Source organism: Punica granatum, chromosome 2 (assembly GCF_007655135.1).
Source record: "Punica granatum isolate Tunisia-2019 chromosome 2, ASM765513v2, whole genome shotgun sequence".
In the NCBI taxonomy this organism is placed as follows: domain Eukaryota; kingdom Viridiplantae; phylum Streptophyta; class Magnoliopsida; order Myrtales; family Lythraceae; genus Punica; species Punica granatum.
Window position 1 is genome coordinate 8116391 of NC_045128.1, and position 11085 is coordinate 8127475.

Below are 11085 nucleotides of genomic sequence, written 5' to 3' on the forward strand. Positions count from 1 at the left end.
GGTAAGTCCATCGGCGAAGGAAACCAATGTTCCTCTCCTGTAGAAGACACGCGACAGTTAGTTAACTGTCATGAGGGGGATGTCCTTATAGATACGATGGAGGAGAGGAGAATGAGAGACCCGTTTTTCCTCGAAGCTATCACGATCGAGTTTCACTTTCCCCACAAAAATGCCTACCAAGGGCTCGACGGTATTGAGGGGCGAGAATTGAGACTTTGTATGAGGGATGTGCGAGAGAAAGGGGAAAATATTGGATGGGTGATAGCGCAATTTTTTAATTACAGAAAGAAGCAAGTATTGGAGTCCTTTTTAGGGGTATAAACGAGTTGAGTCGAGCTTGAGGACAAGCAAACTCGACTCGGCTCGTTAAAAAAATGCTCGAGCTCGGCTTGTTAGAGCTCGTGTGATTGCTATGGACCTAAAACCAAGATGAGCTCGATTGAGCTTGGCTCGGTGCAGCTCGGGGCACGGACTCGCAGATCAGGAGAGAGAGAGAGAGACAATTTTATTTTATTTATTATTTTGTTTTCAAATTTCAATTTCTATAATATTCTAAGAGTTTAAATTTAACAAAATAATGAGAAAATCCAACCCAATCCATGAATTATGAGTTTGGGGGCTAATTCCACTAATAAAAGGAGGTATACGAAATTTTATGTAGAAGTTCGGCTAAGCTCTCGAGCCGAACGAACCGACTACCACCGAGCTCGATTAGGCTCGCTTGGAAAAAAAGCTTTGCTTAACTCAGCTTGAGCTCGACATGGCCAAGTCGAGTTCGAGTTATCATTGAGTCGATCTTGAATAACTCACGAGTGCGTTTGCGTTTACACCCTATTGTATTTGTACCCTAATATAATTATGCTCTACTGAATAAAATGAAATAATTTTTTTTGCCAAAAATAACAAGCCCGCACGTGCAATACACATGTTATTACACTAGTTTAATAAAGAGTACGGATAGTTTCATCATGAGAATCAAAGTCGAAACCTATATGCTATTAGACGAGGGGTAGCCATTGTCTGCATCCATTATTTCATATTGAAACTTGTAATACAATTTTTGTCGGTCGGACAAAAATCTTTAGAATGATATATTATAAATACAATCGCCAGTATGACTCGTGGATATCACGATGCTAAAAAGGAAAATGACTGATTATCTTCTTGAATGCTTCCCCGAAATCGCTCCAAGAATTTGTCTGGATTACTTCCGCGCAGTACCAATCGCAGGCTGCAGGACATTTCTCAGCGGTCGCGACCCTGAGGCTCGGGCAACGTTTCATGCATTTGCCCACGCATGGCAGAGACTTCAATGCTTCGCTTGTCGCAACAAAAGCAATGAGAACCATCGCGAAGATGAGAACCACGGAGATCACTTTCATGGTTGCCATTTCTTTCCTTCACTTCTCGTCTTCTCCGGCTTACTTGTTAATTAAGTCGGTAGGATTTGGGTTCTCTTATATAGAGGGGAATGAGGTAATCTTGTTTAGGATTCTGTTGAGTACAGATAGTCAAGCGTGAGATTTCTTGCGATTAGGAGTAAAATATGGGAAAAAGCGCATAAATGTATGGTTTATGTCTATACCTCATAAACTGGTCTTCAACAAAACTAAGTTTTACGGATATTCTTGTTCTCTAAATAATTATTACCCAAAAAAAAGTTCTAATAATGGATATCATCAACTAAATATCACTGTTGCATGCCACAAATGACAAGTTGTTATTAGAACAATCGTAAGACGTACTCGTAGGGAAAACCATGACATCAACGTTGCTAATTTGTTATGCCTTCGGACGTAAATGTATATGCAGTTGATTACCCATTGTATCGTCGGAAAAGAACACGTAATAGATGAATCCTATGGACAAAACATGCACGAGGGATGGAAAAGCAAAAGGAAGAAAAAGAGAAAAAGATGCAATCACCTGATGCAATCAACAAAAGTTTGATCCGAAAAGGCACATATTAGAGCCTCTACGTGCGAAATCACATGTAAGAGCTTCACATTCAGTTTTTTTAATATATATATATATATATATAGAAGTATGGACACTTCTATCAATATATCTATCATACTCTTAATAATACAAACACTTAAAATATACTTCAAGAATTTTAGTATTTTCCAACTAAAAAAGATATTTTTTGGGTGAAATAGAAATGAATTTTACAAAGAACAAAATGTTACTTTATTAACGTTATTTTGTAGAGGCCATAAGTTTACTGAGGGGAAATTGCAAAAAAAAAAAAAAACTTTACACTTTGTCCTATCCATGGCAAGAACTATCATATTTCTTTTGCATGGAAAAACACTAACTTTAGATTTGATATCACGTTTGGCACGACATCAATTTTTCCGCTAATTAGTTTAACAGGTTAGCAGGCGTGGCACTTGATGGTGTCACGTTTCATTTGAATATATTGGGGGCAAGCTCGATCTTACGCGCCCGAGTTGATGAAGAACTTGATTCTGCTGCAACGTTCTAGTTAATACTTGAAACTGAAAGTGAATGTCACGCTTGCATTATATGGAGGCAACACCCTATACGTAGGCTTTATCTTCTGTGAAGTTTACATAAGTATACCATAACCGACATGTTACGTACTTTGGATTTGATTGTTAATTCTTTTCATAGACTAATTTTGTACCCGCACATCAGCTTGGTCCTAATCAAGAGACGGTGAATGCCTTCTTTTTTCGAGCCAAAAAAAAAAGAATGCATTTTTTTTCTTTAATTTAGGTTCTCGACGGCTTCAACCAGCATTGTTAACATCCAAAGTGGGAGTTGATCGGCTCTCGGCGCATGCACGGCTAAATGAAATTTTGCAATTTCCAAATATATGCAGATCGAGCTCGCCGAGGGAATCCTGCCAGCGCTCAGCTGATTGGTGTTAGCCCAAGGCGGATAGGTATCCACTTGGACCGCCAGCACTATTTGGCTCTCCCCTACTATGGTTTTGGTCACGCTGGTTTCTTTCCATTTTGGGGTCGACGAGGGAGTCCTGGGTGAATTTCACCGCCTGGTGCCTTCTCAAGCTATGTTCTATCTAAAAAACAACGGTTTCATCAGACGACCTCAATAAAAGCTCCAAACAAAACCAAATCAACATGTTTATATTTATAAAAAAAACCGCAATAGAGACGACCTCAATAAAAGCTCCAAACAAAACCAAATCAACATGTTTATATATTATCAGAAAACCGCAATAGAAAAGGCGGGTTTCCTGAAAACCGAGTATCAGTACAAAAGACTAGGGAGATCATGCTTCCATATGACAATTCCTTTTCCCCAGAGAGTGAGCTATTTCCAAAATTTGCATGTCATTTGCATATCTAGTCTACTAACAAAACATTCTCTTTTGGTCTATTATTGTCTTTTTTAACATGCCAAACAGATGATAAAAGGAATCATACTAATGAACAAGTTTGCTCGGTATTTATGTAGGTTCATAACAAATATTCAGGTTCATCGTCCCAAAACTACCTGACAATGGCCGAAAATATTAGGTCCACTCCCTTGAAACATCACATTTTCGGAAAAGAGCTATAGAAAATGCTTACATTAGCCCAATGTTCGAGGAATGTTTACCGTCTTTGAGTCCCAATTCACTGTCTGGCCCTTGCGAGAAAATGCCAATGACATGCTAATGAGGAAAACCCAACCAAACACATACATTACGAGGAAATACGGTCATAAAGCCCGATATCGGTTCTATATATACACCTCAAAGCCCTCTTCCTCCCACTGGAAAATTCTCTCTCATTGTATTCTTAATATAATCAACCTGCCATGGTGATTAAAACCATAACCTTGGCCCTGATAGTACCATTGACGTCGGTGACTTTTCCGGCACCAACCCAACTCAAAACCCACTCCGGTGCTTCTCTTGGAGAGGGATGTACTGGATTGTGTCTCGGAGATCAACAGGACGACCTCCACCAGGCAATTCAGCAATCTCACTCCTCCTTGCTGTAAGGCCATCGGTGGGCTCGGTGACTGTTGCTGGCCCATTCTGTTCCCTTCCAGCCCCAACTACCTTGCCATGGTCAAGGCCCTCTGCTCCTACTAATAAACTGCAGAGTCCTCCGCCTCCTATTGAAGTCGTAGCAACCGCACGCAGGACCTCCCTGGGAAGCCCGGGTCTGCCACCTCAGTCAACGGCAGGAGCTGGACTTCCTGGAACAGTCCAACGAGGAGGGCAGGATTAACTAGTTACTGTTATCTTTATGCACCGGCACTGATAATATAGTCGGCATTTGCTTTGTCATCCGATAACAATAAAACGAGTTGTCCAAGCTCTAGTAATATATCCTCATCAACTGCCTTCACCACCCTAGAAATTCAAGGTTTCATTATCTTCCTTTTATGGACTTTCACCATTTAGTTCGATTTTTAGTATATGGGTCAATGAGAAAATCTCACATGATCCATCTTTTTTATAGTACGTGCTGGGTAGAACCAGTTAAATGATTTCCTAATACAAATTAAAGACCAATTATCATCGTGTTAATAACAATTATTTAATAACTCCTGAGTTCGAAAAACCATTTACCTCCCACTGTAATATATCACATTAAATTCAGATTAATAAAACATTTGCATCAACTATTAGCATAACTCGTCTTCTCTAAATTCGCCTCCTCAACTTTGACAACATCGTTCAAATCCACCAGTGAAACTTCCCGGCCCTTGCACTTCGTAGTCATGAACATGGAAATGAAATCTCGAAATCTATATTTCCTGCTATTCATCACCACGTTCTTGATGGCGATACTGACACCGCCTCCGATAGCCCATTTGTCCCTGGAGCCAGCGGGACCGGGGGAGGACCCGTTGCCACCAAAACCGCCCTCCCCACCATCGGCAAAACCGCCATCACCTCCTATGAACGTTCCAAGGTTTCCGCCTCCTTTGAATTTCCCATGGTTCCGCCATTGACAGGGAAGGAGTGCTGGTTGAGCCTGCTGGGGATCAACGGCTGTTTGGGGCAGATTTACGGTTTCGTGTACTTCCACGGGAGCGTGAGCCAAATCAGAAAAGAGTGTTGCCAGGCCTTCGTAGTTGTCTCTGAGGATTGCTGGACCACGATTTTCCCTTCCCAGCCATCCTTCTTTGGTCCATTGGTTACGGATAAATGCAAAGCAATAAGGAAGCCTTGATTTTTTTTTTCTTCTCATTTTCATGCTATTTTCCTTTTCTTTCTTTTTTTTTCCCCAACCCTTTGTTCTACTTAGGTATGTGTCTGGTCTTAGGTTTAAACGTCGGAGGGAATAAGTTTCGATAAGAATGTTTTTCTATGATGAAGATGGAACAAAAATATAATATGCTATCTTAGTAAGACACCTCACTATCATCAACGTGAGTTTGTTCAAGTGGTTCGGCGTTTGTTCCGCTTAAACAAAGTCTCGGATTTAAATCCTTGTAAATGCAGAAAATCCACGCTAGAAAACTTTATCGCTTAGTGGACTGACCTTACTCAACTGGATTAGTACAATTCTAATTGGGCTTCCGAATACCGAGATTTACATCGAAAAAATAAGACAACTCACTATCAATCTATATATATACATATTCATATAAGTTGCATTCCCTAATAAATAGGGATATAACTGTAAATATTTGTACAATTAACACATAATATAATTTGAAGAATGAACAAATAATAGACAATGCATATGATGATTTAATTCCGGATCCATATGGACAGATAACATGAACAAAATGCATCAATATATTTATAGACAGTATACATATATATGACTTGGTATCTATATATATATCACTTATTAATTAATTTAATTGTTAAATAATATAAAGAGGTTTTGTATTTTGTTGTTTCTTGGTATCCCATTTATTTATGCATAGCATATTGAAAAATTTCCGGAATTGTGTGCAAATAAGCTTGGAAATAATGAGGTGATCGAATTTTTTCCATTTTTTCACTCCCATATATCTTTTTTGATCCTTTTCATTTGCCATGCCTTTTTGTTTCAATTCAGAAAGTCATCTATCTTGAGGAAGGAGAGTTATGCCACAAAGAATGACAACCATGTTCTGTTGGAACAACTTACTTTGGATAAGGATGACTACAAAATCAAACCTCGAGTTTGTAGAATGTGGGATGTTTTCAATTTCGGAAAAAATAATGAATTTCTTGGTGCGGATATGGTTGTCCTTGATGAGAAGGTATGGAATTTTTCATGTTCGTTAATCAATTCTTTTTTATTCATCTGTTATTTGTTATATATTTATCATTTCATTTTTCTTTTCCATAAAGTAAAATTTGACCAGAATTTTAATACCCAAAATATATTGTGGAAAAAAAGCAAGTAATGTCGCAGTTTCAAATATAAGATAATGCATATCTTAAATAATTGTTTTAGAAAACAAACATCTGGAGATGATACCTACTCAAAAGTATAATTATTTTCTCTACGAAAATGACCATAATCATAAATTATAATATAATTCTAGTCAGCTCAATTTTTTAATAGCTCACACAATAAAAAAATATTGTCTTAATAAAATCTACATCTCGCATGAAAAAAATTCTTCAAACCAATTAATAATACAATAGAGAGAAGACAACTATCTAAATGCTCAATAAATTGGTAGTGCCAACTCATAACAATTGAGGAGATCGCAATAGCATAGAATTACAACTAAACCTTAATGTGGTGGAATGACCATGGATAATTTAATGAAAATAAAGGAAAACTCGATGAATGTAAAAAAATAACAACCAATGAAAATGTTAGTATTCTAGCTCCAATCAATAAAATTATCCATGTTATAATGAATATTGTTATTAACCTCATAGAAAATGAAGAAAAAACTTATCTTCAGGTCGGTTTGAGTAGAAAAAATCTACCTTCAACGTCTGATTCTTAATGCTAGATGACCAATATATATATATATATACACATAATTATTTCCTTAATAATTATTTTAAAAAATTCCCATATATTAAAATATTGGACTATAATTACAGTTAGTAGTATTCCGATACAATGGACTACATTTCACTACGTATCTTGGATGCCCTTATTAGACTATATTCCACTTATATGCTCCTATTGAAAATATATTCCGTTGCATACTCTACTTTCCCTAATTGTGGATATAATTTATATATATTCCTCTATATAGATTAAATAAGAGAATATTACGAATATACAATTTTCCCTAATAAATATTTTTTGATAAAAGGCTATTAAAAAATTCTTACTATATAAATGATGGCGTGGCATCACGAGAGAGTTTCATTTTTTTTTTATTTTGATGATGCGGCTGTGTGATAATTATGCCCGCACTTTGTTTTAATATATATAGATATATATGAATTAATTATAAATTCTTGAGATTCTTGGATATAGCTATGATATGTTATTTATACTCTATAAAAAAATTGTTCTTTATGAAATTTAACTAAGAATAGTTAAAATTTCAATCAAGTAAGTACAATTAATATATATATATATATATATACATGAAACCAAAGCATAAACCAAATTCTCACAGCGTCACATCATTAAAAATAAAAAATGGAGTTCTCTCACGTTACCACGTCGTTAATTTACATTAAGAAAATTATTATATTCTTAAGGAAGGAAATAACTTATACTAAGGAAATCTTTATATTCTTGTTAAGGAAATTTAATTACTTAATTATGTGGTAAATATATAAATTTTATATATAAGGCACAAAGAAATACATATAAGAGGTTAAAATATGGTATAAGACATACATAATATATACAATGGAACAAAGTATGCAATAGAATATATAGATTATATATAAATTTCTAAATATTTAGATTATAATAGAATATACAAGGATATTGCAATAATTTACATTGCTATATATATATAATATAATATACAAGATATAGTCACCGCAACAAAATATATATAGATGGCATATATATATAGTAGTCTACTCTAGTATCGGTTAAAGGAAAACAATATTCTATATATAATTCCAAATCTCTTTTTTACTTTCTTCTCCAAATTGTTCTTTTTCATGGTTGAATTTTGGTTCATAGATAGAATTTTTTAATGCAAGTTTCAAACTATTTGCTTTGATATAATCTTCTACAAAATTTTCTTTTTCTTGATTGAATTTTGATTTATTGAATGAACTTTATTCGATATTGATTGTTTCGATATTGATCGTTTTGACATGATTTATATTCGAGTTACATTATAGACGTTGCTTTTGTAATAGTAAGACCTCTCGGATTTATATACCTTGAATATTTCTTTTTTATTCTTATATCATAATTTAATAGAAATATTTTCTCCATAAACTTTCAGTAGTTTTATTTATTTATTCTTATTCTTTGGTTGAATTTTAATTTGTAGAATGAATTTTTTAAACTAATTTCTTTTTCAAAATAATTTTTTCGATATTGATTGTTTTAATAAAATATTTATTCCAGTTTTAATTAACGACACGAATAAGTTTTGATATTTCAAAATTTCTATTGTTAAATTTCTTATTAATCGTCTGTACGATGCACGTGTTTTCATTTAGTTTTATTTGTAATAAAAGTCCCGTGCAATGTACGGGTCAAAAAGTCTAGTAAATATATATGAAGCATTCTGGAGTTGAGAAAATTTTACATCCAATTCTGTATAGAGAGAGACTAAAGGAATCACCGATTACGGGAAGAATTTCATTGATCTCTCTTGGGAAGTTCTGGGCTCTCTGCTCGCTTACGACAACCAGACGATTGCCCCAGTCAGGTAGAAGAAGATAGAAGGCGCAGATAACGAGATCTACAACATAACTTGGTATTATGGGATGCAGAGATCAAGGCAAGATTTAAATGGTCGAGAAATATGTAGGTGTGGGAGTACAGCAGGTGTCGAACTTACACTACAAGTATGAGTCGAACAGAGGAGATAACTGGTGAGAGCAACTCCAATGATCCCGGGAACTGCCCCAACAGTGTTGGCTATGCCTTGAAATGAAAGCATTTAAATGCTCTGGACTCCCGGGAGTGTCGAAAGCAGACGTGAAGGGATAACATCAGAAGTAGCCATTTTGCTTTCTAGTGATAATCTGAGGTCGAAAATAAGTTAAATAACGGCTTATAAATCTTATTACCAGAGAATACTAGCAACAAAGAAGAAACATAACACTAATTCGTCATTCTTGATTAAACAAAATAGCAACAAAGGAAAAACATAATGCTAATTCTCGTTCTATCTATTGGAAGTTTGGATCAGTCACTGATCCATATCATGTCCTTATTCATTTATAGTCTTTATTTTTTTGCGTCTGTGGGCAGTTATTTGTCTCAAGAAAGTTAAATGTGTGTCTGTTAGTGTGTGATGTTTTGAATTTGAATGTAACTAGCCATAGGGGGCAGTTAGTTGGCAGTTACTCTGCCTACATATATGTGTGTTGTATCAGACAGATTAAGTATGATGTGTTTTGATGAATGAAGAAAAGGATTCTTTATCTCTCATTCTTCTTCTCCTCCTTCTGTGCTTGTGTGAAAGTTGCTGCATAACTACAGATGTGAAAGTTGCAGATTAGAATTCCTTTATGCACAAGAAACTACAGATGTGTGCTTTGGTAAGTTCGAGTGTCTCATTAAGAGAGAGAGAACGAGAATTAACAATATCAATGAATCGGTACTTTTCTGAAATTCAGTACCTGACAGCGCGAATCTTGAGAGGCCAGCAAAGCCACCCGTTAGAATCCCGGCAACTTCCCATGGTTCCAGCCCGAGATCTACAGAAGAAAGTGTGATGCATATTGGAGCCAAGAATGCATTAATTTTGACAAATCTTTCAGACATGAATATTAACCCTCCTTTTGGATTGAGGGAAACGGAGGAAAAGAAAGTTCTATGGAAGTTCTCGAAAATTCTATATAACTTTCTCTCCCTCCTACCAAACAAGCTCAAATAATAGAGAAAATACCGACAAAGAAAACATTTAAAGTTAAAACTACAAGATATGCATAGTAGAGAGGAGCTAATGATACGATGTCTAACCTTAGTTGTTTCAACCCCTTTTGAGATCAAATTATCAGCAAACTGCAGGGCGAGGCTCCTGACTAAGACTGAAGCCAGTGGGGGAAGGATTGAGACCTGGCAATGGATTCCATAAGTTTTAAAGATCATATCAATAACTATAAACTTACTTTATCTTCTAATTAATACCTTAGTTATTGATTTCGAGCCTAATGCACACAAATATGTTATATAGATCTAGCTTATCCAGGCTGCTTCTGTCAAATTCAGGTTCAACTCCTCACTGCCATCAGAAACAAAATAGAATTCAATTCATTTAGCTCCCATCTTTTGGTGTATTTATTCTTCTGCTTATCTAAAATCCTAAACGAAGTTGATCTGTAGTTTGAGCTGGGAATGACATCGATCGTATTGATTTCTGGGTTCTTCTTTTTTGCTTGGATTGATTGCCTCTTTAATCGATCGAGCATCATGGTGGAACATTGATCTCAAATATTTGAGCTCATTTTTGAAGCTTCGAAGCTCAAACATGGCAAAAGATATAGGGGGATAAAAGACCGAGTACTGAAACCTCTAACTGCAAGGTTTCTGGTAAAGAAACTCACTTGGAACAAGTACAGCTCCGTTGTGTATATGAAGTTCGCGGAGGAAGCGAAGATCAGCCGGTTCCGCTCAATATCAAAGGCAGAGGAACAACAGCACTTCGTCTTCTGACTGGAGCTTGCCGTTCAGAGACGCCTCCATGGAAAGCTTCAGATTCTTCATGATGAATTAGCCAAACACCAATGGAGAGCACACTGCAGAAACCTGCAGGTCATCTGCTCGGTGAGTACGGTTTTCAGGGTTTCTGCAGAAACACGACTTGCTTCGTTCATCATTGACGTGGTCAATTGAGTTCATGTAATAATTTCTTATAGGAACAGTTTGGATTTATATTTACAACTCTACCTTCCAAAAAGCATTACAGCACTCATCCTGTCCATGATATAATGCGATCTCTTGTATTGATTCTTGCAAAAGAATGTCACGCTTGCATTAGACGGAGGCAACACCCCATACGGAGTTTATACATCTGTACCATAACCGATATGTT

At 36.0% G+C, this 11085-nt stretch overlaps 1 long non-coding RNA gene across 2 annotated transcripts; it reads right to left on the reverse strand.

Moving 5' to 3' along the window:
* Positions 1-8569: 8569 nt before the first annotated feature.
* LOC116197093 lies at positions 8570-10904 on the reverse strand. 2 transcript variants are annotated; one of them, XR_004154987.1, is made up of 6 exons: positions 10598-10904; positions 10182-10275; positions 10014-10109; positions 9671-9748; positions 8884-9524; positions 8570-8784 (listed from the first exon to the last, which is right to left on the reverse strand). It is a non-coding gene; the product is annotated as an uncharacterized LOC116197093 (long non-coding RNA). The 2 variants fall into 2 exon arrangements; XR_004154986.1 differs by lacking the exon at positions 10182-10275 and having other exon boundaries at positions 10598-10899.
* Between the last annotated feature and the right edge of the window lie 181 nt (positions 10905-11085).